The sequence below is a fragment of the Panicum virgatum genome, chromosome 4N (genome assembly GCF_016808335.1).
Source record: "Panicum virgatum strain AP13 chromosome 4N, P.virgatum_v5, whole genome shotgun sequence".
NCBI classification, from domain to species: Eukaryota; Viridiplantae; Streptophyta; class Magnoliopsida; order Poales; family Poaceae; genus Panicum; species Panicum virgatum.
The window spans coordinates 19051892-19078229 of record NC_053148.1 but is presented as its reverse complement, the minus strand read 5'-3'; the positions used below and the strand labels follow the sequence as shown (position 1 = coordinate 19078229).

Sequence of the window (26338 nt, the reverse complement as noted above, 5' to 3'; positions counted from 1 at the left end):
ACGCCATAGGAGCCGTTCTTGGACAAAGGAAAGAGGGGAAGGTAAATTCTATCTACTATGCAAGCAACACTCTCAATGAAGCCTAAGTTAATTATGCAACAACGGAGAAAGAATTGCTTGCCGTGGTATTCGCCTTCGAAAAATTCAGATCATACATAGTAAATTCAAAGGTGATAGTTTATACCGACCATGCGGCAATCAAGTATCTCTTGTCCAAGAAATATGCTAAACCACGCTTGATTCGATGGATCCTATTGCAACAAGAATTCGATGTGGAGATAAGTGACAAGAAAGGGACAGAAAATGTTGTGGCCGACCACCTATCAAGGATGAACCATGGAGATGATGAAAAAGAACCTATCGAGGATCAAATGAGAGATGATCACCTATATAGAATTCTTGACAAAGATAGTTGGATGAAAGAAATAATAAGAGCAATAAAAGGGATGCCCTTGGATCACTTGGACAAGAATGCAAGGAGAAGAGTGATCGCGGAGAGAAGAAAATACTATTGGGATCCACCATACTTATATAGATATGGAGAAGATGAAGTCCTAAGAAGATGCATACCGAGGGAGGAACGTGAAGAAGTTCTAAGAAAATGTCACTCGTCGGGATATGGAGGACATTATGGGCACTTTAGAACTCAAGCTAAGGTATGGGCTAGTGGATTCTATTGGCTCGAGATGCATGAAGATGCGAAAAGATTTGTTTCGACTTGTCCGGAATGCCAAAGGACGGGGAATATCTCGCAAAGGAATGCCATGCCATTGAACTACAATTTGCAAATAGATCTATTTGATGTCTGGGGAATCGATTTCATGGGACTATTCGTGAACTCACATGGGTTTGAGCATATATTGGTGATTGTGGACTATGTTTCTAAGTGGGTTGAAGCTATGCCATGTCGGAAGGCATCAACGGAGGAGTCCATACACATGATTAAATCGGTTATCTTCCCTCGATATGGCGTCCTGAGAATCTTGATAAGCGACGGAGGAACACACTTCACGGGCAAAGACTTTGGTAAATGCTTGAAGAAATTGGGAATTGAACATAGAGTGTCCACGGCTTATCACCCCCAAACAAACGGACAAGCGGAAACTTCGAACAAGCAGTTGAAGGATATCTTAAAGAAGACCGTGGTAAAAGGAGGAAAAGATTGGTCGAAGAGACTAGATGATGCATTATGGGCATATCGTACGGCACACAAAACCCCAATTGGTATGACTCCTTATCAATTTGTTTATGGAAAAACATGCCACTTGCCGGTTGAGCTAGAACATAAGGCGTATTGGGCGATGAAGAAAATGAACTTTGATGCAGAAGCCGCTGGAATTAAATGGAGAATCCAAATAAGCGAATTGGAGGAGTTAAGATTGAAAGCGTACAATAGTGCATCAATTTACAAAGAAAGGATGAAGTGGTGGTACGACAAGCGATTACAAAATAAGGAATTCAAAGAAGGAGACAAGGTCCTACTCTACAATTCAAGATTCAAACTTTTTGGCAAAGGAAAATTGCAAAGCAAATGGGATGGACCGTACGTCGTACACTCAGTTTCACCCACGGGAGCGGTGATAATCATGGATGTGAAAGGTGACCAATATGTGGTGAACGGACAGCGACTAAAGGTATTCTTGGAGCCCGACGTCGTGCCCCTTCATTACATAGACATATACACCATGGAGGAGGAACCGGAACGTCAAGCCTAACGACGTTAAGCATGGTAAGTTTGTACATACTCTCTTTTAGATTTTGTTTTCATAGTTTTATTTTTATTTTGGACGAACTTTGAGTAAAACATAGGCTTCTAATTTATTGGTAAGCACCTCGGAAAAAGTTGGAGTCTAGAGGGCTGAAAACCCCCCTGGGCCGGCCGGCCCAACACCCCTAGGCCGGCCGGCCTGAGCCTTCTCGTATGCGAATCGGTCTCGATTTTTGGTAGGTGCGAGATAAGAAAATTTAAAACCTGTGCCTTACAGATTTCGCATGCCAAAACCGAGGAGATTTTGGACTTCTCGTCCAAGTCTTTTCGGGACATAAATAGAGGCGCGGGTTAGATCTATTCTCTCATACTTTTCAATCTACACCACCACCTCGTGAGAGACATCGACAATGGCCGGTCCAGCGAGCGCAAGAGCTATGATTGAAGCAATGGAGATCAATGAGAGGGGCATGACGCCCGACACCCCCACGCCAAGGACGCCTAGCCCCATCTCGGCAACCGGTGCGCAGCCCCTCCTTGTTGAAGCAAAGCGATGTGAAGCGAAGGCCCCTCCGAAGAAATTCAATACTCAAGCAAGGATGAGCGTCGGAGGGAAGGGCCTTCAATGCTGCAACGAGAAGCTAGCTCAAGCCCAAAGGGTGGTCGTCGTCATCAGCAGCGACGAAGACGAAGGCGAGAAGCAACAAGACAAAAACCACATGCGCCTAGGCGTTCCTTGCGCCTCCTCGGAGTTAAAAGAAAGAACTACATCGAGCACACCCCGGAGCCGAAGGATTATGTGGGGGACAACGATTGGGAGAGCATCATGAGCCCTAGTTCATGGGGCGCCACCAGTCGTGACTACGATGATGATTGGCCGGGGTGGGCCGAAGAGGAGAGAAGGGAGGAAGACGACCTCTCCGAAGGTGACAGCGCCAAGAAGAAGAAGGACGACGACGAGCCCGAGGACGACAGCCCCAACCGCGGCGGGCATCACTCCGGGTGCTGTGTCAAGTGCCGCAATGAAATCGCGGATCTCCGCGCCACCATTGATAGGTGCCACGATCGAATCGTGGCAATGGATCGAAGGATGGACGACATCGAGAGCTTGGCCGAGAGAGACTACAACTTCCTTGTCCGCAACATAAGGAAGTTATTCGGGGTGGTCGGAGATCTACAAAAGAAAGGAGGAGGGCGCCCTAGATGCAATTGCCCTAGGTGCCGTTGAGAACACCGACAAGCGTCACACCCATCTTTTATATCATTGCGACGAGGACGCCGCATAATCTAAGCATGGGGGGAAAGGTGTGACGGCTCGTAGATTGAGTTTTGTTAGTCTTTGTTTAGTCGAAAGTTCGTCGTGTGCGTGTCTTTCATTTCGCATGTGTGAGAGTCATAGTCTAGCGTTGTGTGCTTTATTTTTCGCATGTGTGAGAGTGAGTCTTAAATTAGTGTGGAGTCATGAAAACAAAATAAAAAGAGTCTTGGTTTTTTGTTGGATCGTGCAATTTTATTTATGCATTCAGTTTTACTTTATTTTCTTTAAAGCATTTGTTCACGAGCGTTGTCATGAAAATTAATTCGTATTTGTGGAGCTTAGTAAATTATTCCTTCATGTTAATACCCACACTTGAGCTTTGATCTAGCGCTTGGTTTTGATTACGCTTGCGAGTAAGGCATGATTTGGAGGACTTTAATTTCATAAAAATATTAAAACCCCTACAAGCATAAGGTTGATCAAGTTCTTGACAAGTCGAGAGTAAAAATCCTATCATCCAAAAGCTTTATTCGTTCCACCATAAGTATTGGATGTACATTGAGTTGAGTTAGGATTTCTTTCTCTTGGGAGTTTTAATTTCGAGCAATGATCATGTCCGTATTTTTCATCTCTGAATTGCTAGCCCTGTCAATATTCGGTAATGAGAATTCCTCATCGGAACAACTCATGAGATCTGCCGGATTCCAAAACCCGAACCTGAGATTATCTTGTTTATTATCCTTTTCCTTGACCACAACCCAATTATGAGGATACGTTCTGTTTCTGCGCATGATTTGTATAAAACATAATTTTAGGATGAAGAAACGAAGGAGTACTGGAAAGATGGACCGAATCCGACCTGGGAAAGCCCCAGGCCGGCCGGCCTACACCCCTTGGGCCGGCCGGCCTAGGCCCCTCTGACCTCGGCTCGGGCTCCAAAAACTCAGGGAACCACTTTGGAGAATTGCCTATCTATGTTTTATAGAAAGTGTCCTATGAAAAGGTTCGGAAAAGAGAAAGAAAATTCGGGAGAAAGAAAGAAAGAAAAAAATGTATGAGAAGAAAAGAATAAATGAAGGGATTCTATGGTTAGAGAAGTGCAAAGAGATATCACCCTGTTGTTTGAGAACAATATCCTCAATTCCAACCATGTGCAATCCGACAACGAGGACGATGTTGTGCCTTGAAGTCAATCTTTTTGTATGCCTTTGCACATGTCCACCATTCTAAATCTTCTTATCCTTGAACCCCTTACATTATGGAGAAACTCTCATGATCATTGGCTCGGAAGGTAAGCACTCATTAGAAGGTTTTCTTGACTTGACAATAAATGTATATACTTTGCTAAGCCTCACCTATAGCCCCACTTTATACTTGAGAGACTTTCGGGAGACGAGAGCTTGCAAATAAAAATAGGATAGCCACTTATATTGAGAGACATGAAAGGACTTGTGCAAGAATTTTTGGTCTAACCTTTGTTGCAGGGTATTTTGCTTCTAAAAACTAAAAAAAGAAAAAAAAACCTCCAAGGATGGCAAGAAAAGCAAGTGTTGTCGATATTCAAGTTGCCGGCTAAAGGTAAGAGTTGTGGAGTAATATTGGATGAGTTTTTGAACGCCCATGATATGATTATCCTTGCTGCTCCTCTGACCTTTGTTTGAAGAAATATTGTTAGACTTCGTTGCTTGGCGATTACATCTCTAGTGATCCTAGACCCTATGGACAAATGCTCTTCACATCTTGTGCACACACCTATCATTGCTAACTAGTCTTGATTAGATTAGATTGGTTAGATTAGATCTATTTCACACTCAAACACTCAATATAGATCTTTTACCAACATCATTAGTGCTTAGTTAAGCATAGTAATACACTTGTTCCGTGGATTGATAAACCTTAGGGGAATAATCTAAGGGAAAAGCTACACGATCCGTGCGCTTGCGGTACGTAAATTGGTGCTCTAAGGAGCGTCAACACCCTTCTACAACCGCGTAGCGTTTAACCAATCGTACTATGCGCTCAGCGGACACATCGTTATCAGGAAGGATATTGTCTTTCAGGTAATCCCGGATCTCGGAGATCCATGCATCGGGACCTCCCCGAGAGGTGGGAGTGGCTCTATGAGGTCTCCAGGATCCTCAACAGAGCACACAACCCAGGGTGGGCACCACAGGTGGAATGCCGCCGGGACCGCTAGCTTCGAGGTGCTAGCTTGATCCCCTTCACCCAGTTCGGCAGGCTAGGCGGTAGGTCACAGCAACCCTCTTTCGAAGACGCCCTCAGGCACGGATGCCCAGGTAGATGCTCTTGCGGAGAGATCATCTGCTGTTGAGTTGAGTTCGCGAGGAACATGTTGCAGTTCCAAGGTGTGAAGTCTTTCTTGAGCTTCCTCACATGAATGAGGTATGCCGCGAGCTGGGGATTGTTGCAGCTGCAATCCCCCCGGACCTGCTTGATGATTAGCTGAGAATCTCCCTTCACCAGGCGCTGACGGACCACAAGAGACAGGGCTTGTGTCAGGCCAAAGATCAAAGCTTCGTACTCTGCCATGTTGTTGGTGGCTTTGAACTCAAGGTGCACCATGTACTTCAGCTGATCTCCGTTTGGGTCGATGAGGACCACACCAGCTCCAGCCCACTGCTTGCGGACGGACCCGTCAAAGAAGAGTGTCCAGTGGGGCTCGGTGAAGACTGGTGTCCTGACTTCCGGCTTCGGGGGTCCGGCGTTGAGGTCCGGACCCCCAGAATTGCTTGGGGAAGGAGACCATTCTGCTATGAAATCAGCCAGGATCTGGCTTTTGACTGCATGGCGGAGCTGGAAGTCCAGCTGGAACCCAGCCAACTCTGCTGCCCACTTGGCGATGTTGCCCGTGGCGTTAGAGTTGTGCAGGATCGCTCTCAGCGGGTAAGAGGTCACTACGACAACTCTATGTGCCTGAAAATAGTGGCGCAGTTTCCTGGACGCAATAAGTATGGCATAGATAAGCTTATGCGTCTCAAGATACCTGGCCTTTGCCTCGTGGAGGACTTCGCTGACGTAGTAGACTGGCTTCTGGATGGTCCGGACCCTGGCCACCGGGTCCAGCTCGCCCTTGTTGACCATGTCAGGTCCTTGGGCCCACAGCGGTTCTGGGTTCCCACTGGGTCGAGGCTCCTCCGGACCCCCTTGTGCGGGGTCCGGACCTTCCGACAGAGGAGTGGCTGCCAGACCCCCATGTCCGTGGTCCGGCTCACCATCCTTGACCGGGGAGACCCTGGTGTCCCCCTGGCGAGGTTGCTCCGTCCTTTCCACAGAGATGCGGGCATCCTCACCCGCACGCCTGCGGTTGAGCTCCGCCCGCAGGTCTTCTGTTTGCGTACCCCTCACCGTGGGGGAGCGCACGGACGCCGACGCACTGCCCTGGCGCCTATGGTAGGGTACCACCGCATTGCCAGGCGGAGGTCGTTGCCCAGTCCTTGCAGAACTGGGGGAGGCCTGAGCCAGATGGAGGAGATGGTCAACGTCGTCCCGCCACTGCCTCAAGGCGTCTGGCGAGGCTGCAGCAGGCAGAGGGTTGCGAAGCAACTCCCTAGCTGCCGCCAACGTTCCGCCGCTCGCAGCTTGTGGGGGGGGGCTTGACGGGCGCCCTGACTCTTGCCGACGTGCAGCGCGTGCCGCTGCCGACGGTGGCTGCTCCACGGGCACAGTTGCCCCTGGTGCAGGAATGCGAGAGGCGTGTGGTGCGGATGACGCTACACCCTCCGTCATCTCCACGTCGTCGTCGCGGTGGGAGTGCTCAACCCCCCGAACCATAGATATGAGCAAGATATGAACTAAGACCAGCAAAATGCCCCTACCTGGCGCGCCAAATGTCGTGGTGTGCAAACCCACAGCCGGGTGGCGTAATGCACCCGCCTAAACCCAGAGGGTGAGTACTCGGGGGTTAGCTAGGATTAGCCCAATCTCGGTGGAAGAATGCGATGAACACAGCAGGTTTAGAGTGGTTCGGGCCGCCGGAGCGTAATACCCTACGTCCACTGTGTGTTGTATTGCTTGCGCTCTTATGTAACACCCTAATTTAAATTTCAGCATTTAATAATAAATTTAATTGGTTTAATAAAGTTTCTAAGGTTTATTTTGCTTAGCCTTGCATTTAATTGTAATTTATTTCATAAGGAATTAAAATTTATTTTAGGTTCAACATGTTTGTGCATTCATGCTGGTGCATTGTTTTATTTGGTTGAGTGCTAGAGTTTGAATTCAAACTTGTGTTTGAATTCATATTAGTTTGAGTGTGGTTGGAAAAGAAAAGGAGAAGAAAAACCAGAGAAATAGGGAAACCAAATCCCAGCAAACCCAACCCAGCTTTCGGCCCAGCAATCCAGCCCAGCAGCGGCCCGGCCTCCTCTCCCCTACCTTTTCCTCAGCCGCTCCGCACCCCCGGCCCGTTGGCCGTGCGGCCCAGCGCTTGCCTCTGACTCACGCCCGCTCAGCCCAGCATCACTCTCAGCCCAGCGTCGCGTGTCATCCTCGTTACCCACCTGAGCCCGCCTGTCAGCCAAACCTATAGTGCCGCGCTAACCTCGCCCGACCCCGCAGTGCTCTCGCCTGCGCTCGCTGACAGCCGCGGCCCACCCTGTCGGCGCTCAACCCTGCTCGCGTGCTCGCCCTCTGTCGCGCAACCGGTCCGGTCCCACTCGTCAGCGTCTCCCTCCTCCTTTCCTTCTTCTTCCCCACGCCGGCTCCCTCTGCTCCGCTCTCGCCGCGCTCCCTCGCTGTCCCGTGGCCCGCTCCGCCCCGTGCGCGCGCCCGAGGCCCACTGGCTAGCACCGGCGTTCCCCCTTCCTTCTAGAAGCTCCATCACCAGAGCCGAGATCGCGCGAAGCCGTTGTGCGTGATCCGCCTCTTCCGCACGTCGTGCTTGCCGCCGTGATCCCGGCTCCAGCCCCGGGCACGCACGCCCAGATCCCGCTTCGGCCTTTAATTGGCCCCGCGCACCTTCCTGAACCGTACCACGTCACGCCAAGGCAGCCACCGAGCCCCAGAGCCACCTCCGCCTCGCCATTGCTGGCACAGAGCTCAGCGCCGCCGTGCACTCACCGCACCACCACCCCGTTACCCTTACCGACCCCCGCCACAGCTTCCCAGTGCAACCAGAAACCTTCCCGAGGCCTTAGTTCACGACCTCGACCGGTGTAGCACCGCAATTTTGGACCAAGATCTCCACCGGTGAGAACCTCCACCCCTGCAAATCCTTGCCTCCAGTGATCACTGGACCATCTTGACCCCCTCTGCACCTCCGCAGGACCGACGCGAACCTTCTCCGGTGGATCAGCAGCCCGGGAAGCCCCTGCGTCGACCTGTCCGCATGAGCGACGTCGACCACCGCCGTCGGACCTCGACGCCGGCGCCCTGCACGACCTCACTGCTCGAATCCGGGCCTCGGTGAGCACCAGCCGTTGCCCTTGTCCTTGTTGCGCTAGATTTAGTAGGCCGAAGCCCACCAAAACGGCCGGAACGCCATTCACCGGCGCTCTGTGTAGGATCAAGAACACTGACTAGAGGGGGGGTGAATAGGCGGTTTAAAATCTAAAACCAATAACACTAGAGAAATTTAATTAGTAACAAAGGAAAGCCCTATGTCATGCTATTACTATCTCTAGATGGGTTTGCAACCTAGGGTGACAAGACACAAATCAAGCTCTAGTAAAGTAAATTGCTCAAAGTAAAGACAAGAATAAAAGAGAGCAAGAGTAGTAACCGAGCTTGACACAAGAATATATCACGTGGTGTCGATGACTTGCCGGTCACCCCTAATCCACGTTGAGGTGGATTCCAAGAATCAACCGCTCCTCTATCAAGAACCTCTTGATCTTGAGCCGGCTTGAATCAAGGAACCGCTCCACACCTCGATTCCACTAGAGTTGCTCTTCACCACTCCGGTGAGGTGAGCACAAGACCTCTCACAACCGAAATCGGGGCTCCTCAACAATCTCCTTGGAGGTGCTCCACGAAATCCACTTCTCCAAGCCGTCTAGGGAGCGGCAACTCCCAAGAGTAACAAGTTGATGACGCTTGCTTGAAGTTTCCCTAATGCCACAAAGCTCAAACTCTTGATGCAATGCACTAGGAAGCTCTCACACTCTTAAAAATGCAATCTCTAAGCAAGTGTGTGTGAGAGAGGGATGCCTTAGCTCTAATGTGTCAAGAATGCAATCCAAATGGCCAAGAGAGTCACCCAATGGCCGGGCATTGGGTATATATAGACATCCCTCCAAAAACTAGCCGTTACACTCTTTTCTGCGAAGTCGCGGACCGTCCGCGGTTCAAAAACCGGACTGTCCGCCGTTATAAACCAGTGAGTCAGAGTGCATTTAATGCATGTCAGAACTAGCCGTTAAGCCCTGGCGGACCGTCCGCGCACCAGTGGCGGACCGTCCGCAGTTAAGAGTTCCAACCCACCAGAGACTAACATCGTCTCTGGAACAACTTTGAGATTAGCCTGCGGACCGTCCGCGCCTCAGGAGCGGACCGTCCGCAGTTTAACTTTTCAGCCCAAACCAGAGAAACAACGTCTCTGGTACAAATTTGAAATTAGCCGGCGGACCGTCCGCGCCCCATGGCCGGACTGTCCGCCGTTCAACTTTGAAGCCCACACCAGAGAGACACCCTTTCTGGTACAAAAATGAAATACAGTAGCGGACCGTCCGCCCACCTGGGCCGGACTGTCCGCCAGCCTACCAGAGCCTCTGCAAGCTCTCTGGAACGATCGCGGACTGTCCGCCCCTCTGGGCCGGACTGTCCGCCAGCCCACCAGAGCCTCTGCAAGCTCTCTGTAAACGGGCGCGGACTGTCCGCCCCTCAGGTGCGGACTGTCCGCCGTTACTCAGTGAGCTCTCGAACTTAGTCTATTTCAAAACTTTTCAAAACGCCGTTATCCCTCATGTATGCAACTAGACATTTTGAGCAAAATGGCACTAAAGACCCGTCAAGCATGAGTTCATAACCCCTCTTGATAGTACGGCTAACTATCCAACAAATCCGGTCACTTTTCAACCACTAAACGCCTTGTGACCGGTAAAATACAAAGGCCCTATTTTATACCTTTGCCTTGAGCCCGAGCTTTGCTCATCATCTCCAAAATTCCATACGTACACAACCGAATCTCTTTCATCCGTGGATCAACCTATACTCATTATCTCAAATGAAATCGTTAATCCACAAACCGTTGTCATTAATTACCAAAACTCGAATTAGGGGCCTAGATGCTTTCACTCTGCCGCCGCCGCGCCGCCTCCACCGCCGAGCTCCACGCTCTGGCCATCCCCGACCCGCGCATGAGGCCCTAGTGGATCACGCATGAGGCGCTAGTCCTCCCAGGCCAAAGCCCCACTCGAATTGACCCCCGGATGGCAGATTTCGACCAACTCCGGTGATCCCCCGCCGCGGAAACCCCTGTTCCGGCGACCTGCGCCGCCGCCCGCACGCCCTTCCTTCCTGGCCGCCCGATCTCGGACCGGCGGTCCAGATTAGATCGCAAATCCATCAAAACCTGGCCCTCAAATCTTGATCCAACGGATCAGATCTGAAGATACCAATTCGGCCGGTTGTTTTTGCTAAAGAGTCCCTGGGTTTTTCCCGAATCAACCCGTCGTCCACTTAGTTCAAAAGTAATTGCGAATCAGCCCTGGTTTTTACGTTTTGAACCCTGAGTTTTTGTAATTTGGGGTCCGCCATCCCTGGAGGGTTAGTTTTATGTGCTAGCCCTTAGAACTAAGGTTTAATTATGTTTAAGCCCTTAGTTTTGGCGCAGAACCCCCTGGAACTTCAGTTTTCTTGCAAATAGGTCCCTGGAACCTTGTTTTAGCTCTAAATTTCGCGTTCTAGCTCTGTTTTAGGTGTTCTTTATGTCCACGCGATCGTTGTAATGTGTAGAATAGTTATAGCTTGGTTTTGCTTGCTGTTTTCATGTATTGTTGTACTATTTCTTAGTGTTAGCTTTTGTTTGCATGTATGTTTATGTTGTTGCCTTGTTTTTGGCCATGTGTTCATGAGTAGACGTTGAGCTACCGGAGGAGCATCAGTACCAGTACCCAGAGTAGCCACCGTCTTCAGAACAGTTTGAGCAGCAGCAGGAGCAGTTTGAGGAAGGCAAGTATAACATGAACACCACCTATCACTTTTAAATACAATTTCATACTGTATTTTAATACTGTATGCCTATAAGGATTTCCTAGCCACTTTATATCCTTTATATATATCCCTTGGGTTGCATTTTGGTTAGTTGTGCTAGGTGCCGTGCTATAACACACTTGGTCCTTTTTAATTAATTTGATTAATGGTATATGCAACTTAATTCTGAGAGTGTCCCTCTGTGTTCTGTGCTTGAGTGGCTCACGTCTCGTTAAAATTGGTTTATCTAGAAACATGGTTTAGGTGGCCAGCACGGTGCTTAGTGCTTGGTTGGCCACTCTCTATAAGGACCGGTTCATAGAGCGACAACCTAGGACAACAACGCTACCACAAGACTGGAATGGGGCGGTCTTGGCTTACTAATTAGGTCTTTTTGGTTTGGAGTAAGTTACTTGCGGGGCAGGGGTGGTAAGCTTCTATGGCCCTCGTACTGAGTGGCCTCATCTGTGCTACGTGTCTTGACGCCCACTAGACCTGCTCTATCGTTGCCGATTCAACCCTTGTGGTTACTCCTTACCAACGAGATTCTTTGTAACGGCCTCGTAGTGAGTTTGCTAGTCATCTCACCTATGGAAGTGTGATGAACAATTAGCGTAGCTCACGACTTGTGGGTAAAGATGTGCAACCTCTGCAGAGTGTAAAACTGGTATACTAGCCGTGCTCACGGTCATGAGCGGCCCAGATCCTCCTTTTGATTAGTGGGGTTATCTTCCTTTGATTAGGGGGGTTCCCCGGGTGGTTTGGTTTGGTTTGGTTCTCAGTAGTTCATAATTAATTTTGATTAATTTCTATGTAACTAGGTTTATGGTAACTCATCAACTTGTAGTAATTAGCTTTAATATAATTTAGCCAAGATTAAAAGCTAATGCAGTTGAGTCATACAACCTTAGAGCCTCATAGTTTGTGTTATACTTGTTGAGAACAAGTTGTGTACTCACTCTTGCCTACTCTACTCTTTTCCTCTTGTTCTCTTTGGGGACACCCTACTGCTGCTCAGTTCCCGGCGACACGGAGGAGTTCACCCGGAGCTACCAGGAGTACGAGGACTTCTAGGCCGTCGTCTCCCAGTCGACGTCCCTGTGGCGCCCAGCTTCCGAGTTTCGTACTTGTTTTACGCTTCTGCATACTTTGTATCAGACATTTTGTCATTAATGTAATAAATAATATTCGTACTCGCTTTATTATATCTTTTTACGTGATATGTGCTGTGATATACTGTTCATTCTATTGTATATACGTGTGACTTGATCCTGGCACGTATATGATTGCTCGGTTTATGTCCTTTTATAAACCGGGTGTTACATCTCAAGAGGTTGAGAGTCGGGTTGTTCGGCGTGAAACCGAGCTTGTGTTGTGAGAGTCTTGGCGTGTCTAGTGCTGAGTCTCGAGAGAGTCTGTAGTGTGCAGTGAGCGCCTCCCTTTTATATCTCAAGGGAGGCGCGTACATGGTCGTTGGGCCCCAGACAGGTGGGCCCAACGATGTAGTATAAAATAACATATAGTTCAGACATTATGACATTGCAGGCGAAGGAGATCTCATTCCTAGATTTCCTTGCTCTGCCCGTGGGAATCCCTCGTCCAGCATATCCATGCCCTGTCTTGTCGTAACGGTGCCAGGGTGTAGCTTGCGGCGTTGCCTGCAGCGTAGCTGAACGGACCGTGTAGCTTGCGGCATAGGCGGTATGATGAAAAGGTGACGTGCCGTCGTATCCATTTAATGCGGCAGACGGGCTCTGCGCGGATGCGGCACATGCGGCTGCACTGTGTACCTCGGTAATATGCGGTCTACAGTGAGGCCTGACAAAGGCTGCCCCGCGTGCCGCGGCGGAAGAGCATGCCTCAACCACCCGCATTGAATGCGGTGGGTTGGCGAATCTTCCAGCGGAAGACTCGCGCCCGCGCCTGCGCCTGCGGGACACGTGGCGCTCCCGGACCCCGCCCCGGCGGTATGTTGGTTCTATGCGCGTGGGAGGTCCGGAAGGACGCGGGGAGGTCCCGGACCCCTATGGGGGGGGGTCCGCGCCCTCGGCTATTGGCTCGGAGCTTCCCCTCCTCAGGGACACGTGGCGTCACCGGACCCGTCCCAGAGCGGGGAGCGGGTCCGGGGTCGTTGGCCCGGTGAGGTAAGAACCTGACCCGTGGGGCCCGGCTGCTCCGCCCCTTATGGCATAGTTACGGATGACTACGCGAGTCCTGCCTTGCTGCAGTAGGAGTGGGTATCCCTGCAACAGGGTACCGACAATCTTCTTTGACTTGGTCTTTGATGCACGATTCTAGATACGTGGCCAAGGGGCTACGTAGAGAGGCATAGGGGTGTCCCGGTGGACCTAGGTGACTCTCCACATAAGCTAGGTGTGATGTTCATCGATTGAGGCTTGTTGGGAACGGTTGACGCAAGTACCCCCTTGTCCAACATGATCGGTTGGATGAGCCGCATGGTCCTTGTGTCGTATGGGTAAAGTAGTACAACCTTGCAAGGTTATTAATCAATACGAATTGCCGCGCTCTTGAATATGAGCACACTCTTTGTCTGCCAAATTCTTCATAAAAAGTTACGTTTATGTTGGAAATGGTTCATGGTACCTTTATGTTCAATTATTTTATTCTTGTCATAATCAACTAAAACTCGTGGTGGGTTGGGTAAGATTAATTAATTTTGCTAGAGAACTAGACGTTGGTTAGAGAGCTCATACTTATGCAATAACAATTTAACCTTAAAGGCTCATTTGAGCCCTCTTGCATATTCCTTGTTTATTTAATCGCGTAAGTCTTGCGAGTATCTTTTGTACCCATCTTGCTTTTTCTATTAAAACTAAGTTGCAGGTGACCCGGAAATTGTTTTTGGCCACTTCTATCCCGCCGATCCCAGCGCGGAAGAGTAGGCCTTTGTGGTTGCGATGGTGCCCTTGAGCAAGATGCCGTTGCTTTTGCGCGTTAATAATTTATCCGCTGCGTAATTTGTCTTTGGAGAGCACGATGCAACACTAAACTTTTATTTCATGTCTAATTTATGTCACTCATGAACCAAGATTTGTATGAAATTGTTGAACCATTTTATTTTCAGATTTGAACCTTATGATGGACTTGTAATATTTAATTGTTGTACTTCTTTTATGTTTAAAATTGCTCTTTGTGGTTCCTTAGTGATGTATTCTTGTAACCGTATGTGTGCGTGATCTTGGGCATGCGGTGGAGCATATACCGAGACTACCGGATTTGATATCACTTTAGGCGAATATCGTGTCGGTTGTCGGAGTTTCTAGATGTGGGCTAGCACGTGGCACGTTCATAGACGAACGTGTGCTAACTCTCATTTTAAGAATGATGACCAACGGTTTGTCTAAAGTGATGTCAAATTAGGCGGTTCTTACGTTGAGCCAATCAACGTTAATGCGTACTATAAATGTTATTATTTCTTTCTACATTTGGTCGGCCCTCCCAAAATTTATACGACTTTTGGGAGTATACATTTGGCCGTATAAATTTTGTTGCCCGACTTTTGGTCGCCTGACATGTGTGCTCCGTGCCCACCTTTAAATTTTGTTGACGAAAAGCTCGGTAGGGAAACTAATAATAAGCGCCAAATGTTGCCCCGTCGATTCACACATAATCTCTCCATTTTTATTTATATGTCGTATTTAGTTTATCCTAATTTAAATTTGACTAATTTTGACTAAATCTATAGAAAATACAGCAATAACTATACTATCCAGCATATGCACTTAATGGCGGAGCCAAGGGGGGGGGGGGCTGGCAGGGGCCATGACCCCCTAAGCTTGGTGTAAGTCTATTATAATACATATATAATGATGATTGTATAAATATAAGAATTAAAGAATACACTAATTTAGTGTAAACATAGAAAACTGATTATTATTTATATAACTATATATTTTACAAACTAGGATCTTTGACTAATCATGATCATTTTTAGGCTTTTAGCTGATATAATTTGTTTGTATCTAACTTTTTAGATATCATGGATAGTATAATAAATATATTTTTATGCCAACTTAACTCTGATTTCTAAATATCCAAACATTTAACCTAGATTACTTTCGCCGCCCCCTACACTCGCGTCGACGCCCCAGACCTTGCCACCCGGCGCTCGACACATGGCCCCACCCTGACCCTATCTCACAGCGTCCCTTTACTTTGTTAGGAATATAGCACCCATGTAACGCCCCTCACTTCTAGTCTCTTTTTCTATGACCATCACTTAATAATATCAACACTTAAGACTGGCTCCACACGACAAGAGTTTGCACCAAAATTATTTTTCGAGCAGGCAAGGAATCTAAGTCGTGATCGGTATCTCACCCACCTATGAGCCTATTGTCCTAAAAAAGAGAGTCTATTATTGCACTACGAACTTGTTCATTTTATATTATCACTTGGCCCCTATCATTGAATCCTGGCTCCGCCACTGTATGCACTATCAACCAAGCGGACCCAGTGCCCGGCCACCCGGGACACTGGCCGGGCTCTCCAAGTAATCTCTCCTAGAACGAATGCCGTTTTTCCATTTCGGTAAAACGACATGAATTGTTATCATATTGCACAATTATCATAATATGAACGTGTTCTTTTTACTTGGAGAGAAATCATGATAAGTCAAAGTAATATGATAATTGTGCAAAAGTTAGCTTCAAAGTGCAATTGTTTTCTTAGCAGGAAGCGGTGTGTTTTAATTAAATCACCAGATATTGCATTTTGCAGCGGTAATACTCTCCGCTAGTATCCGTATATTATCCGAGCTAAACAAGTTAAATACTACTAAACGAGATAAAAAGTTGATTGAATGGACACGACTAGCGACTGTACACCATAACGCTACAAGATGTTTAGATAGACTAAACAATCATTTAAACGAATATTGATAGCTCGAGATTGAAACTTTTAGATAGACTAAACGACTATTTAAACAAACATTGATAGCTCGAGATTGAAACCCTAGCAAGTCATTTAAAGCCATGCCGCTATAGCATTCGTACAAGATAGCAAAATATGGACAAGGTTCGGTTGGCAATGTCGGTAATTTAGATAAATAAGATTTGAATTAATCACTATTGGTATCAAATTGTGTTATACCTGCTTGTATTTTTTTTGAAAGGATTTATACCTGCTTGTATTTTTCTTTGAAAGGATTTATACCTGCTTGTATAGTAAGTAATATTCAGTACTCTTCAGTATCTAGGAGTAGGGTCTAAATCCAAATGGAAAAAGCGTTGCGTTGAAGAAATCGGCGGTGAAGCCTCCAAGGACTTTGCGTTCACATAAAAAACTCATAGGACAACACACATCAATTTCAGATCTAGTTAGGGATCTCAACACACGTGACGCACACAGCTTCCCGTCGTCTTGCGACCACGTGGGACCCATGTCTGGGACCCTACCTACCGGCACATGTGTAGAAGGCTCTACTCCCCGATTGGCTCTGTTACCTACTAACTGTTGGGCCCTGTCTATGTGTACTGTTTATTGACTTCCTGTGCTGATATTTTCCTCCCCTCATTGCCTAGGAATTACCTAGAAATTGCTTTCTTGAGAGATGGTTTCTAGACGGTACAGCACGTGTTTTCTTTCTTTTAAGGTGCAGCTCCAACTTAACTTAATTACCACACTGAAAAGATATGTTTCCGTACATTACCATAAGAACTGATCGCTTGCTTGGTCCTGTACTGAACTACTGATGGGCCGTGTTTGGTTGAGACCACCAAAATTTTTTCAAAAAAAACGAATACATGCATAGAGTACTAAACGAAGTTTATTTGCGAAATTTTTTCACGGATGGGTGTAATTTTTCGAGACGAATCTAATGACGGTAATTAATCTATGATTTGCTACATTGATGCTACAGTAACCATCCTCTAATCGTGCGGTCAAAGGCCTTATTAGATTGGTCTCGCGAATTTATCAGGGTCTTGCAGATGGTTTTGTAATTAGATTTTATTTAATACTCTAAATTAGTAGTCAAAGGTCCAAAAGGTTTTTGCCAAATTTTTTCCAGTCCAAACCAAACACGGCCATGATATGACTTTTGGTGAATGTGAATTAAATTATCTGCAAAAAATGTGAATTTATTTTTTTTAGAAGAAAAATGCGAAAACCATATGCTGCTATTCCGCTCATGTAAAGGGTAAGCTCAAGCTATGCTTTATTGTAGATTAAAAAAAACTCGATCGGGGATGAAACAGATCCCACCCGTATCCATCCTATAAGGCACGAAGTTTTTTTTACTGTGTCCACCCAAACATTTGCACCCAACAGTCATAGCCGAAACATCATATACCAAAAAAAATGTACCCAGGAACCCCCCTACATGAAAATCAAGGGTTGTCCATGACTCTCATCGAGCTTCAACGCAATCGAACGGTGGATGTTATATGGATTCGCCGGCTTCAACGCGCCTCCCCCGTCCCACCTCCACCCCGCGCACGCAGCCCTCTCGCGGGCAGGGTTCGAAACCCAGCGGCTCCAAATATCACGCGCGGCCTCTTTCCCTCCCGCGCGCCTTCCGCGAACTCGGGCTGCGCTCGCCTCCCGCCGGCCGAACCCGCCCTGCGCTGCCGCCCCTAGGGCTGCGCTCGCCGCCCGCCGGCCGAACCCACCCTGCGCCACCGGCCCGTCCTGCGGGCTCCGGCCGCCGCCATCGGGATGCAGGGTCCGCGTGCGCCTCGGCTCCCGCGAACGCGCCCTGTGCCGTCGCCGCGCCCTGCAGGCTCCGACGCGCCTCACCTCCCGCGAACGCGCCCTGCACCGTGGCCCCGCCCTGCGGGCTTCGGCCGCCGCCGCCGCCGGGACGCGCGCAGGGGGTGCGGGCGCCGGCCACTGCCGTCGGGACGTGCGCCGGCTGCGGGCACGACCTCCGCCGCCGTCATGCCAGCCATCTTTTTTGGGATTTTCGGAAGTATTTTCGGGGATTTTTCATTCTTCACGTTGGAGGCCAAATCCCGCGAGATTTGTTTGAGGAAATTGTTGCTAGGACATTTGTGGGCAGCTTTGGCTTGATCCTCTCTCAAATCTGTCACGGATTCGGCTTGGATTTGGAGTTTTTCCCCAAAACCGAGTTCTTCGTAGGGTTTCGGTTGACTCCAAAATTTGTGATGGATGCTTGAGCTTTTCGTCAGATTCTTCGTGGATCTATTTTTCCTTGGGGCAGTGAATCTATGGCTCAAGTTTTGCTTCGATTCGTTGTGATTTGGGAAAGCAATTTTGATTCGAAGCTTTGCTAGCTCTCATGTTCTTCCCCATGGACAGGGAGAGCCTCACAGAGGCCACGTCGGGGGCAATCGGCGCGCTCGTCAGCACCATCGTGCTCTACCCGCTCGACACTTGCATCTGAGCATAGTCATTATTTAGTATGTGTAGCACTAGAATGTAAATTCAGACAAGGGATATGTAATTCCTCCTCTCTTTTTTAGACAAAACAATAAACTGGTTATTTGATGTTTCAGGTTGTCGTGAATGGGCCTGCATAACTGTTGCTGTATGTGTGGCTGAGCACACATAACCCTGTGCTGTTTACTTTTGGGCCTGCATAATTGTTTGGAAACATTTGTTTTAGACTCCGGACAAATTGGAATGTATGAGGTGCGATTTTGAGGCTTGCAAGGCCAAACCTTTGCTGCTGAGAGCAACGGTTTATGCTGTTTATGCCTGTTTATGCTGATTCTTCAATTTTTGCAAGAACTTGCAGGTGTGGAAGTTCGTGCTGCTGGGGCCTTCAAGAGGACCTATAGATTTGTCATTTCCAGGTACTGAGATTTTGAGGTATCTTTTTATTTTACGACATAGAGATATTTCAGTTGAACAGATCAAATCTCATGAATCATGACATGTTTTACAGGTTTTAGAAGAGATTATTTCAGAACTAAATAAAAAGAGACGTACATATCTCCAGATGGGCCTGCATAACATGTAGGTTAATTTGAGCTAAAGTTCTGTTCAGTTGGTTACAAATGCAATAGCAAGCTGAGTTCGTATAAGCTGAGTTGTGCAGAGCTCTTGGCTGAATGAGTTGGTTACAAATGAGTTGTTCAGAACTAAATGAGTTGGCTGAATGAAGAATCATATGGCTCTGAATCAATTAATTGATGAGATACTTTAAGTTGGCTTTGTAATTTGTATGTTTTTTTGTTAGCTAAATTTGTTCTTAGAGATTTCCTCTGCATACCCATTTATAAATTATAATAGGAATTGCAATGTGTATGGTTTTGTTAGAGCATCTCTAAATGGATGTGCTTCCTGAATGCATAACAAACACAAATACTATTTAATCTTTGCAGTTATATAAGAACATAAATTGGAATCTTTTATGTGCTGTATCTACAGCCATCTGAAGCAAGTATATTTGGCATAGTAGCTAAGTAGCATTAGTCTGAACCATTGGCATTGTACTGCAGAGAAAATATAGTAGACGGACACCTTTGCCAGTTCTACTTTTGTTCAAAACCAGTCCAACATACAGTTAAGATTTGTTGTTCTGATGATTTACTATGGCTGTGCTGTTCCCAGATCTTTGATCCGCAGAGAAAAGGACAGAAACATTAGGTAATCCATGGCCCCCTGGATCGATGTGGACTTTAAGCTGAAAGCTGCTTACTTCAAAAGATATCACTGGAGTCTGGACCATGCCTTCCTGCTTTAGATTTCTGTGTTCTTTACTTAAACCTTCCCTGAAATTCTTCTGTTGCAGGTATCTCATTTTTGCATGCCTCTGCAACCAATTGCTTCAATATTATGTGTGTAATACAGCTCTTTGAAATGTTAAGTAGACTGTTTTAGCTTGCCAGGTTGCAATCTGTATTGCCTTAATAAATTTTTTTTGGCTTCTTGCCATCTTTTCTCCAACTTTTTTTTTAACAATTTCATCGTGCTTCAGGAACATCATATTCAAACAAACCATGGATCTGTATTGGTTGCAATATATGGTGACCATGATAAGCCTGCTGTTATTACTTATCCAGATATTGCCTTGAACCGTAAGTTTTATATTCATACTTTGTTGTTATATATAAGAATTATGCAGCACTATGACTGAAGTCAACTATAGATATGTCTTGCCAAATGTTACATATCCTTAGAAAAATGGACTTTACCCTCAACATAATAACTATGTTACATATCCTTTGTGTCAAACATATATTTCTCATTTTGGACTATGGATCATGTGTTGTTTTTTGTATGTCTAAAATTTATCCGTGGCGTTAGCACGGGCTGCTTACTAGTCCATCCTATAAGGCACGAAGTTTTCTTTACTGTGTCCACCCAAACATTTGCACCCAACAGTCATAGCCGAAACATCATATACCAAAAAAAAATGTACCCAGGAACCCCCCTACATGAAAATCAAGGGTTGTCCATGACTCTCATCGAGCTTCAACGCAATCGAACGGTGGATGTTATATGGATTCGCCGGCTTCAACGCGCCTCCCCCGTCCCACCTCCACCCCGCGCACGCAGCCCTCTCGCGGGCAGGGTTCGAAACCCAGCGGCTCCAAATATCACGCGCGGCCTCTTTCCCTCCCGCGCGCCTTCCGCGAACTCGGGCTGCGCTCGCCTCCCGCCGGCCGAACCCGCCCTGCGCTGCCGCCCCTAGGGCTGCGCTCGCCGCCCGCCGGCCGAACCCACCCTGCGCCACCGGCCCGTCCTGCGGGCTCCGGCCGCCGCCATCGGGATGCAGGGTCCGCGTGCGCCTCGGCTCCCGCGAACGCGCCCTGTGCCGTCGCCGCGCCCTGCAGGCTCCGACGCGCCTCACCTCCCGCGAACGCGCCCTGCACCGCGGCCCCGCCCTGCGGGCTTCGGCCGCCGCCGCCGCCGGGACGCGCGCAGGGGGTGCGGGCGCCGGCCACTGCCGTCGGGACGTGCGCCGGCTGCGGGCACGACCTCCGCCGCCGTCATGCCAGCCATCTTTTTTGGGATTTTCGGAAGTATTTTCGGGGATTTTTCATTCTTCACGTTGGAGGCCAAATCCCGCGAGATTTGTTTGAGGAAATTGTTGCTAGGACATTTGTGGGCAGCTTTGGCTTGATCCTCTCTCAAATCTGTCACGGATTCGGCTTGGATTTGGAGTTTTTCCCCAAAACCGAGTTCTTCGTAGGGTTTCGGTTGACTCCAAAATTTGTGATGGATGCTTGAGCTTTTCGTCAGATTCTTCGTGGATCTATTTTTCCTTGGGGCAGTGAATCTATGGCTCAAGTTTTGCTTCGATTCGTTGTGATTTGGGAAAGCAATTTTGATTCGAAGCTTTGCTAGCTCTCATGTTCTTCCCCATGGACAGGGAGAGCCTCACAGAGGCCACGTCGGGGGCAATCGGCGCGCTCGTCAGCACCATCGTGCTCTACCCGCTCGACACTTGCATCTGAGCATAGTCATTATTTAGTATGTGTAGCACTAGAATGTAAATTCAGACAAGGGATATGTAATTCCTCCTCTCTTTTTTAGACAAAACAATAAACTGGTTATTTGATGTTTCAGGTTGTCGTGAATGGGCCTGCATAACTGTTGCTGTATGTGTGGCTGAGCACACATAACCCTGTGCTGTTTACTTTTGGGCCTGCATAATTGTTTGGAAACATTTGTTTTAGACTCCGGACAAATTGGAATGTATGAGGTGCGATTTTGAGGCTTGCAAGGCCAAACCTTTGCTGCTGAGAGCAACGGTTTATGCTGTTTATGCCTGTTTATGCTGATTCTTCAATTTTTGCAAGAACTTGCAGGTGTGGAAGTTCGTGCTGCTGGGGCCTTCAAGAGGACCTATAGATTTGTCATTTCCAGGTACTGAGATTTTGAGGTATCTTTTTATTTTACGACATAGAGATATTTCAGTTGAACAGATCAAATCTCATGAATCATGACATGTTTTACAGGTTTTAGAAGAGATTATTTCAGAACTAAATAAAAAGAGACGTACATATCTCCAGATGGGCCTGCATAACATGTAGGTTAATTTGAGCTAAAGTTCTGTTCAGTTGGTTACAAATGCAATAGCAAGCTGAGTTCGTATAAGCTGAGTTGTGCAGAGCTCTTGGCTGAATGAGTTGGTTACAAATGAGTTGTTCAGAACTAAATGAGTTGGCTGAATGAAGAATCATATGGCTCTGAATCAATTAATTGATGAGATACTTTAAGTTGGCTTTGTAATTTGTATGTTTTTTTGTTAGCTAAATTTGTTCTTAGAGATTTCCTCTGCATACCCATTTATAAATTATAATAGGAATTGCAATGTGTATGGTTTTGTTAGAGCATCTCTAAATGGATGTGCTTCCTGAATGCATAACAAACACAAATACTATTTAATCTTTGCAGTTATATAAGAACATAAATTGGAATCTTTTATGTGCTGTATCTACAGCCATCTGAAGCAAGTATATTTGGCATAGTAGCTAAGTAGCATTAGTCTGAACCATTGGCATTGTACTGCAGAGAAAATATAGTAGACGGACACCTTTGCCAGTTCTACTTTTGTTCAAAACCAGTCCAACATACAGTTAAGATTTGTTGTTCTGATGATTTACTATGGCTGTGCTGTTCCCAGATCTTTGATCCGCAGAGAAAAGGACAGAAACATTAGGTAATCCATGGCCCCCTGGATCGATGTGGACTTTAAGCTGAAAGCTGCTTACTTCAAAAGATATCACTGGAGTCTGGACCATGCCTTCCTGCTTTAGATTTCTGTGTTCTTTACTTAAACCTTCCCTGAAATTCTTCTGTTGCAGGTATCTCATTTTTGCATGCCTCTGCAACCAATTGCTTCAATATTATGTGTGTAATACAGCTCTTTGAAATGTTAAGTAGACTGTTTTAGCTTGCCAGGTTGCAATCTGTATTGCCTTAATAAATTTTTTTTGGCTTCTTGCCATCTTTTCTCCAACTTTTTTTTTAACAATTTCATCGTGCTTCAGGAACATCATATTCAAACAAACCATGGATCTGTATTGGTTGCAATATATGGTGACCATGATAAGCCTGCTGTTATTACTTATCCAGATATTGCCTTGAACCGTAAGTTTTATATTCATACTTTGTTGTTATATATAAGAATTATGCAGCACTATGACTGAAGTCAACTATAGATATGTCTTGCCAAATGTTACATATCCTTAGAAAAATGGACTTTACCCTCAACATAATAACTATGTTACATATCCTTTGTGTCAAACATATATTTCTCATTTTGGACTATGGATCATGTGTTGTTTTTTGTATGTCTAAAATTTATCTGTGGCGTTAGCACGGGCTGCTTACTAGTTTCATTAAAAGGAGCGACTGCTCAGTTCTTTCCGGCCGAGAAACCCCCCGAACCTTGGCCCATGCCCACGAGGAGCCATGTCTTGCAGCGAGCACAGCGAAGGAGATTTTTTACCCCGCAACCGGAAATTCGTCCCACATGAGGTTCTAGCCGACCAACCGGTTGTATTATTGTAGATTAAGATTTGAACTTAAGTCTGAGTTCCGGAAATTAGCGTGGGCAATGACCATTTTGTCGTGCGAACTCGTCTCTTCGATGCTTCGAGGCAATCTTACTCCAACCATGCTGATTGACCATCCCTCGTCACATGGCTTGTTGATGACGTCTCTCCCTTTCTCAATGTTCGTACACCAACTATCACCACTGCCAGTCAAGCGTTTATCTTTGGCATTCCCTCTAAGCCTAGGGTTGGGAAAAAAAGAAGCATGCTAGAGTTCTAATTCTAATCCCTAAACGGCTAAACCTGAACCCAAGAGGTTCATTGAACAAGGTTCTCATTGCTAGATGAGATGAGGAAGGGGAAGAAGCTTAACGAAGATGAAAGAAATGATGTGGAAAAAGGAGAAAGGAAAAAAAATATAGATGTTGCAGAGGAGAAAAATACCCCACTATATTTTAGCCTCCCCCTTCAATTAACAAGGTCATGATGTTCTCCTATCCTCATTTCTCTCGTATTTATATCATTGCCTTAACATCAGTGGCCTTTTGTACTCATAACTAAAAATGACTCTTTTGCCAACTTATATAATTATTATCAAGTGAAAGATCTAAATTTTTTTTATGAATGTTGATGGGCAGGGTGTAAGGAACATGGCCCCATTAGGCCATTGTTTTGTGATTTTGGTGATTGAGTAACAACACAATCAATGGGACTAATGAGTTTGTCAAGTGACAATTATAGATCTAAGGGATGAAGCAAAAAGGCCTAAGCAAAGCAAAACACGAAGAAAGAACCCAAAGAAATGTCGAATTGGATGAGTTCTACAGGATTCAGTGGCACCGGTTGAACCGGTGACTGAGCACCGGTTGAACCGGTGACTAAGCACCGGTCTAACCGGTAGGCTCCGGATACACCGGTGCCTTGGCACTGATGCAATGGGCCATGCAATGCCCAGCCAAGTAAAGGAAGCCAAGAGGCACGGTGGTGCCAAGTTGAGGCACCGGTTGCACCGGAGGGATGATCCGAGAGCATGTCAAGCGGCCAGGACGCAACTCTTCAGGACTGGTTACACCGGTGGTGCGTCGGTGCATTGCACCGGTCTAACGGGTGACAGCCACGTCTGCTGTCAGAGGCCAACGGCTAGTTGAAGAGCAGTGAGTGACCGGTTACACCAATGCCCCCTCACCGGTCTAACCGGTGCACTACGCAGAAAAGCCCCAACGGCTAGTAACGGCTCTATGGACTTGGAGGGCTATATATATGCCATCCCCCAGACATTTCAAGGTTGCTGGAGTTGCTACTCAAACACCCCAAGGAAACCCTCCAAGCCAACCCAAGTGCATATTGATCATATCCTTAGGTTTAGCACTAACTTTAAGAGTGTATGTGCTAGATTAGCTCTTTAGTGAGTGAAATTGCAAGGTGTTGTACCTTATGAGCAGGTTCTAGAGTGAACCACAAGAAGATCTCGGTGAGCCGGCCTTCTTGGAGTCTTGGTGACTCGCCGGCACGTCAACGACCCTCCGACTTGGTGTGGAGCGGCGTCGGCATTCTTTGTGCGGGGGACGTGGAGACCCCCATCCTTTGTAGAGAAGTTCCTTAGTGGAAATCGGGATCAAAGTGACCGTGGTGACTCGGTGTCCCCAGGAGAGACTTGATTGCCGAGAAGCGATACTCTTAGTGAGTGCTTCAACAACATGGATGTAGGTGTGACTTTGTGGCTAACCGAACCACGGGATAAACACCCGCGTCAAGAGTTTGCTTCCTCATATCCCGCTCTTTACGTTTCCGCATTCTCTACTAGCTTTCTTGTGTGCCTTTACTTTCGTAGAGTAGTATCTTGATAGAAAAGGCTATAGGTTGTTAAACTCTTTTGGGATAGGGATTTCACACTAGCATAACCGTAGTTGCACATATAGATAGTATGTTTTAGTTTAATATTGTGCAATTTAGTTGGAGCCATAGGTTAAGGTTTTAAGTTGCTTAATTCACCCCCTCTCCCTCTTAGGTTAGAGCACCCGATCCGGTCTTTCACATGGGCTTTTAATGTCGAGTTCTTAAATCGTACTATGCATACACCATCAAATGTCTGTTTTTTTTTTCTTTTTATCATTGATTTGAGTATCTATAGCATTTCCTCAACCATTTTCTTCCAGAAAAATGAGGTGGGCATGCTTGCACCCCTTGACAAGTCGACAATATTGCTGAATCCCAAATTTGAAGATAATTTATTCATTCCTAGTTCTACTATAGTAGTAACTTTTTTTTTGTGAGAAGGATTGTAACATATATTAAAAAGAAAGCACAGTACAATCCAATCTTGCAGAAAGGTCCTTGAGTAACAACAAAATTACAACAAGGTCCTGACCGCTACTGTTTATCTTCTTCCTCAACTGTCGCTGACGCCTAGATCCCGCTGGCCATTGAGCAGAGCAACCGGACTTCAAGCCACCGTTCAACGCCATGCCAAAGCAAAGAGCGGACCCCAAACGTTGGAAAGCTGCAAGAGATCGTCGGATGGAGAGCACAGCTGTCGGCTCCCTTGAATCGGCCCCAAATCCTTCCGCAACCGCTAACCCCAACGCCTAGCATGCCACCCGAACTCCGGCGAGAACAACGCCAACAACAAAGCCAAGGAGAAGCACCCCGAAGAGGAGATCCATCCACACACCAACAGAGGGACTCCAACCAGCCTCACAAAGAAGATCCAAGCGAACGAACTCACCCGGATGTTCTAGGAGGAGCAAAATCCTCTCTGCCGCGCCGCTGTCGCCAGCGGCGAACAGA

The 26338-nt window shown here is 47.0% G+C and overlaps 2 long non-coding RNA genes across 8 annotated transcripts; both read left to right on the top strand.

The window, feature by feature from the left end:
• The first annotated feature begins 17592 nt into the window (after window positions 1-17592).
• LOC120669834 lies at window positions 17593-20302 on the top strand. Of its 3 annotated transcripts, none has more exons than XR_005672833.1 (6): window positions 17593-18499; window positions 18596-18731; window positions 18838-18895; window positions 18988-19058; window positions 19656-19933; window positions 20023-20302. It is a non-coding gene; the product is annotated as an uncharacterized LOC120669834 (long non-coding RNA). The 3 variants fall into 3 exon arrangements; XR_005672834.1 differs by having other exon boundaries at window positions 17599-18499; window positions 19656-19836; XR_005672832.1 differs by lacking the exon at window positions 20023-20302 and having other exon boundaries at window positions 17604-18499; window positions 19656-19991.
• A 296-nt stretch (window positions 20303-20598) lies between these two features.
• LOC120669833 lies at window positions 20599-26000 on the top strand. Of its 5 annotated transcripts, XR_005672831.1 has the most exons (7): window positions 20613-21521; window positions 21618-21753; window positions 21860-21917; window positions 22010-22080; window positions 22678-22858; window positions 23045-23144; window positions 25983-26000. It is a non-coding gene; the product is annotated as an uncharacterized LOC120669833 (long non-coding RNA). The 5 variants fall into 5 exon arrangements; XR_005672828.1 differs by having other exon boundaries at window positions 20599-21521; window positions 22678-23144; window positions 25983-25997; XR_005672829.1 differs by lacking the exon at window positions 25983-26000 and having other exon boundaries at window positions 20614-21521; window positions 22678-22955; window positions 23045-23324.
• Window positions 26001-26338: the final 338 nt, after the last annotated feature.